Here is a 5,563-nt window from a genome sequence, read left to right on the forward strand (position 1 = left end):
ATCATTACCCACATTTTACAGATGAGCAAATGGAAGTACAGAGAGGTTAAGTAACTTGGCCGGAGTCTCACAGCTGGTACGTGGCCCAGTGGGGATTTGAACCCAGGCTGTCTGGCTCCAGCTTCTGGCCCCTAATCACAATTGTCTAGTGACTCTGCATGTTTCTCTTATGTAGGCTGAAAGTAAAGAATGGAACAAGGTATCAGAAAAGACTTTAGTCATCTCAGCATGTGTAGCAAATGTATGTAGCACCAGTCTCTGGAATGCAAGGGTACCTGTCACTCATTGGTCTCAGCTTTCGGTGAACCAAAATTCCACAGACAGTAGTCAAAGTCCCACTTAACAAACTGTTACATATATATTTAGAAATTTGCCAGCCATTCATTTACAATAAATGGAAGCTTCAAGGCTCATTGTTTAAAAGGGGGAGAACTAGCCAGGAAAAAAGGGCATCTTAATGCAGTGTAGATGCTGTGTGCTTGATTTCGTGTCATGAATTCCACAGATATTTACTGGACATCTGTTATGGTCTGTTAGGGGCTGAGGATATAGTGATCAAAATGAACAAGGTCCCTGTCTTGTGGAAAGTCCCTGCAATTCGAAGGGAAAGCATCCCCTAGAAAGAATGTCTATTACCTTCTGCTGCACAGATCACTACCCCAAACTTAGAGGCTTGAGATGACAACAGCCATTATTTGCTCATATTCTGTAACTTGGAGAGGGCTCAGGGAGGATGGCTCAACTCTGTTGCATGTGTATCTGCTGGGATCCCTTAGGCTGCTGGATTCAGCCGGGGAAATGTCCATGACGGTGTCACCTGCATGTCTAGTAACTGGTGCTGGCTGAGAGCTACCGCGCCTTAGTTTTCTCTCTTCCTCTGGTAGTCTACCTTGTCTTCCTTACCAAATAGTAGCTGGTTTCCAAGAGGGAGGTCCCAAGAACATGAGCCCCGTTGGGCAAGGCTCTCTGCTTGCATCCTGCTTGCTAACGTCTCACCGGCCAAGCAAGTCACAAGGCCCAGCCCAGAGTGCGTAGGAGAGGGGCCACAGGGAGGCATGGTTCATGGTGTGGGGGGAGGGGGGCACTGATGGAACAGTCTACCACAGAAAGCCTCACAGGCTGTCTGAACCCACCAACAGCCTCTCCCAGGTAACTGGATCTGGCTCTGTTCCTAGCACCCAGCCTCCCTGTGGAAGTTCCAACCCAGAGATTGGCCCTAGAGAGAAGGTCCCAAGCCAGAAAGGAAGGGGCAAGAACCTCTTTCTATCATATCAGAAGTTTACCTTCTGTATTAACACCTCTGTGGCATCACTTTCAAGATATACCAAGCAGGGTCCCCATCTCAAAAATAACCCCACTCCCTCCCTGCCTTCTCTCTATCATAGCTTCACTCTTTGGAGGAGAATACATTCATGTCTGACTGGAATAGAGACATCTTTAGTTAATGAGTCAGAGCCCAGCTGTGTGTGATTTGGTTAGTAATACACGGTTGTAACAGGATCTGTCTGGACCCCTGTTAGCCTAGAGGAGAGCTTAAGGACAGTTCACACAGAATTAGTCAAGTGGGTTGGAGCAAAGTCTCAGAGTACAGAGAGCATCCTCCCTGTGGGCTGGTCACGGACATGCTGGAAGGGAATTCCTAGGTAGATGGCAGGAAGAAGATGTAGCAGGGCCCTGGTTGGGCCGTTGAGGACCAGCGGGTAGGCTGACTGCATGGATGGAGGGTGAGGGTAGCTGAGGTACACCTCCCCCCTCCGCTTGCAGATCTCCTCCATCACTTACCCTTTCCTCTATTTCCCTAATCCCAGGGACTTTTCTAATAGGGTACAGGCAGGAAAATCTTGCTCTTAATCCTGAATTTCTCCTCTACCTTTTGTCAACTAGTTCTTTCTTTCCCCACAGGGCCTCAGCATTTGGAACTCAAAGCCAAGAAGAGGTTCCGCGTTTCTCTTCCTTCCCCTATCACATTCTTTCCTGAGGGAATGAATACAGAGAGACTAGCCTAATTGAAGGGGGCAAAGAGCCAGAGAAATTATAATGGAGAGAAAATTCTGTTGACATTTCCAAAAATTATTATCCCATCATGTAAGAATGCATAACGTAACCATACACTGAAACTTATGTTGGTCTCATCCCTTTGGGTGGGTTCAACCATGATTAACAAACCCTAGTAATTGTCTTTATAAATTCAAGAACTTCTCCAGGTATTTTTACAACAAGAGTGGGCTAAGTAGGAGCTACCCGCCTCTTGTCGTCAAGATTCTGGCATCGAGATAGGAAAAATGAGGTAAGTAACTCCCCTTACAAACAGATTTTTCTCTATTGGCAACCGCGGCATTTGCAGAAGGATAGGAAGTGACATGATCAAAATTGTATTTGGGGAAAATTAATCTGGCATTGATATATTAGGCTGATTTGGAGGTGAGATCTAACAGTAATATCCATGAATTATAATAGCATCTGAGATGACCCTGTACTAGACACTTAATGTGATCACTCTCAAGTCATCCTCACACACCTTTGAGGCCAACTATTGTTCTGCAGATTGTGCAGATAAGGAAACTGAAGTCAAAGGAATCCAGACATTTGCCCCAGGGTTGAACTGCAAATAAATAGTAGAGCCAAGATCAAACTTAGATCCATCTAACTCGAAAGCCCCCTTGTCTGTCTGTTCAAAGACTGCTACGATAGCACAAATCAGAGATGGTGAAGGCCAGAACTAGGGCACGGAGGCAGGTACAGTGAAGAACACAGTGGGACAGAAGACCTGTGTCAGAACAATCCAGAGGACTTAGTATCAGACCCGAAGTCGAGTCTGACTGAGCTGAGGCACTGCTGAGTCCTTCCTGCCTGGACCACCGACCGCAGGCATTGAATTGCATTGGCCCTTGAGTCCGGAGACAATGATGGAAGTTGGCTGCTCACGGAGGAAGACAGGCTAGGAGGAACACAAATCAGTCCGGTTTTTACTGGTAGTAACTGTACGGCTCTGTTTTGTTTCAGAAAACTGATGAATCCAACACATTTAATAGGCCAGGAATGAAAAGTAATTATCCACTTATTTAAATCCGTCTCTTCATTTGTGTATTCTTTTATTCAAGTAATCAGTGTGGGGCGGGGGGTACGTGACATAAAAGAAAACAGGAAATCCTGGGAAAGACATTCGTTACTATTTCATAGTGATGGTAGTGCCCCTGCTATAACCTGCTAACCACTGAGGCTCAGCCGAACTCACCCACCTCTTTTGGTTTTCACCACTTAGCATAGCGCCCTGCCCAGCATAGACATTCAGCATGAGCTTTGAGATCACGATGTTGCCGTTGCCACCCGAGAGACATCAGACTGCCGGGTCTAGACCCTAGATTCAGGGATGGGTTATGGATCCTTGAGCAAGTCATTTAATGTCGTGGTGCCCCCATTTCCTCATCTGAAGGACAGGAGAGGAATGGGACTTACCTCACTGGGTCGTTAGTACGTTCAGTGAGGTATATGTAAAGGGCTTAAAGCAGTGTACTCCAAAAGTCTTAGCTACTATTATTATTATTAAGCACTGGCTCCCATTAGGATCAACTACCTTGTCTCCACCACAGGCTCCCGGGGTTGGTCCCAGGGACCCATGGGTTACTAGACACAGGGCTTTGCTAGACCGAAGCTTAAGCTCACTGATGTGAAGAAGCTCACAGTTCTCTGAACAGTCTCACTCCCCACCTCTTGGGCCTCCCCACCTATGATGCTGTTCAGCTCTTTGCCTAGACTGAGTCTGTGGTGGTGCATGGAGCCTCCCACTCTGAAAATGTCTCCATTTTTGCAGACACCCCCTCTCCTCCCGGGCCACCCTCGCCAACCTCTGCTTTGATCCTCTCCGTCAAGCTGAGAAAAGCTACTTCAGCTGCTTCCAACCTCTCTTGCCAAGTGGGCCCATGGATGCTTCAGGAAGGTACTCAGACTTCCTGGGCAGATGAGAAAGGAGGTGAGTGGTCGCTCTGATGACTATTTTGGGGGGGACCTTGGAAGCACCCTGTCTTGCACCCCCAGTGGTCACCCCTCACCTTTTGAATTTCCTGCCAGCAGCTCTTTGATCTCCTACTTTTGAGAAAGCCACTTGGTACAAGAAATTCCATCCTCCTGCCTCCTACCTCTCCTCTATCAGTCATCCTCACACTCGTCCCTATAATCTAGATGTCTTCTTGTCTTTGCTGAGGTCATCCCTCAGGTCATCCACCCTAACTCTTGAAAGCATTTTCTCCCTGGCTCACCTTTGCCCACTCTTGGTCTTCCCTCTCTCGTGTTCCTCTGGTCACATCCATCTGACGTGAATACACAGCACTCGGCCAACTTGAAGAGGCTTAACCTTGACCCCACTGACCTGTTTAGCCTGCACCATAGTTCATAATTCCTTTTCCGTTTCAAACCTTTGGATCTAGAAATGGTTATGTCTGCAGAGATAACCTCCTCCTCTCCCATTCCCTCCCTAAGCCCTTCTCTCTAACTGGTTGCCACCTCCTGGTGCTACTGAAAATGCTCTCTCAAAGGTCCTCAGAAAAACCCTGACCTCCAAACCAAATGGCTATTCCCTGATCCTTAATCCTTCAGACCTCTCAGAATTATGTGTCTGCATTGAACACACTCCCTTCCAAACCTTTTCTTTGGTTCCCTGGTGCCTCACTTCCCCCGTTCTCCTACCTCTCTGAAGGCTCTTCATCTCTGCCCTTGGTGTGCTTATTCTAAGGCACGGGACTGTTTCCTTCAGTGACCCCGTGTCAGCAACTCTGATCTAGAGCTGCCTGCAGGATATCTCCACTTGTCATCTTACGACCACATCCAACCAAGAAGTCTCAAATGCCATGATTTGGCCCCAGCCCAATCCGCTTTCCCACTCACCATCTGTATTTCTCTCAGTGGTACGATGGTGTTTGAGGAATTCAGCTCGCAATCTGGATTCACCAGTGACCTGAGCCCTCTCTCTCATTTCCAGGTCCCTCAGATGTAGGGGTTCATCCCCTAAGGGTTTCTTTGCATTTCCCCTGCCATCACTGCTATCAGGGCCTCCGCATTCATCCCTGGATCATCACAAACTGACCTCTCCCTTCCCAGACCGCCCCCAGCCCCAGTCAGACATAAACTCTGTCTTTGGGGTTATTGAGTGATTTCAGGCATTCAGGTCTCATTTCCCCAAGACTGGAGGACAGGGATGGAATCATCTTCGTTCACCAATCCCAGTGAGGCCATGTCCATAAAAGACACTCCATGAATACTTTGAAAATGCCCACGTGAATGAATTGTCAGTAGCTGTGGCCCAAGAGATGTCTTTTACAGTAGTTGTTTCCAAGGCAGTGATTGTGACTGGTCTGTACCCTCTTTTTCCCTGGCAGCAATGGTTCTCCAACTCCAGTCAACTTCTAGACTCACTCTGACCACCACCGATGACCTTTGCTTAGTCCTTATGTTCCCAGATTTCTCTTAGCACTACCTTGCCACTCACTGTAAACATCTTCTGGTGTAGACTGTGGTCCTTTATCTGGTTACAGGAACTATCTAAAGGCAGGGGCCACATCGATTTTGC

The 5,563-nt window shown here is 47.7% G+C and overlaps 1 long non-coding RNA gene across 1 annotated transcript; it reads left to right on the top strand.

Moving 5' to 3' along the window:
* Positions 1 to 1,609: 1,609 nt before the first annotated feature.
* LOC137227063 (uncharacterized) lies at positions 1,610 to 3,911 on the top strand. Its single transcript, XR_010944680.1, has 4 exons — positions 1,610 to 1,700; positions 2,194 to 2,287; positions 3,004 to 3,046; positions 3,812 to 3,911. It is a non-coding gene; the product is annotated as an uncharacterized lncRNA (long non-coding RNA).
* The last annotated feature ends 1,652 nt before the right edge of the window (positions 3,912 to 5,563 follow it).

Source organism: Pseudorca crassidens, chromosome 7 (genome assembly GCF_039906515.1).
Source record: "Pseudorca crassidens isolate mPseCra1 chromosome 7, mPseCra1.hap1, whole genome shotgun sequence".
Classification (NCBI taxonomy): Eukaryota; Metazoa; Chordata; class Mammalia; order Artiodactyla; family Delphinidae; genus Pseudorca; species Pseudorca crassidens.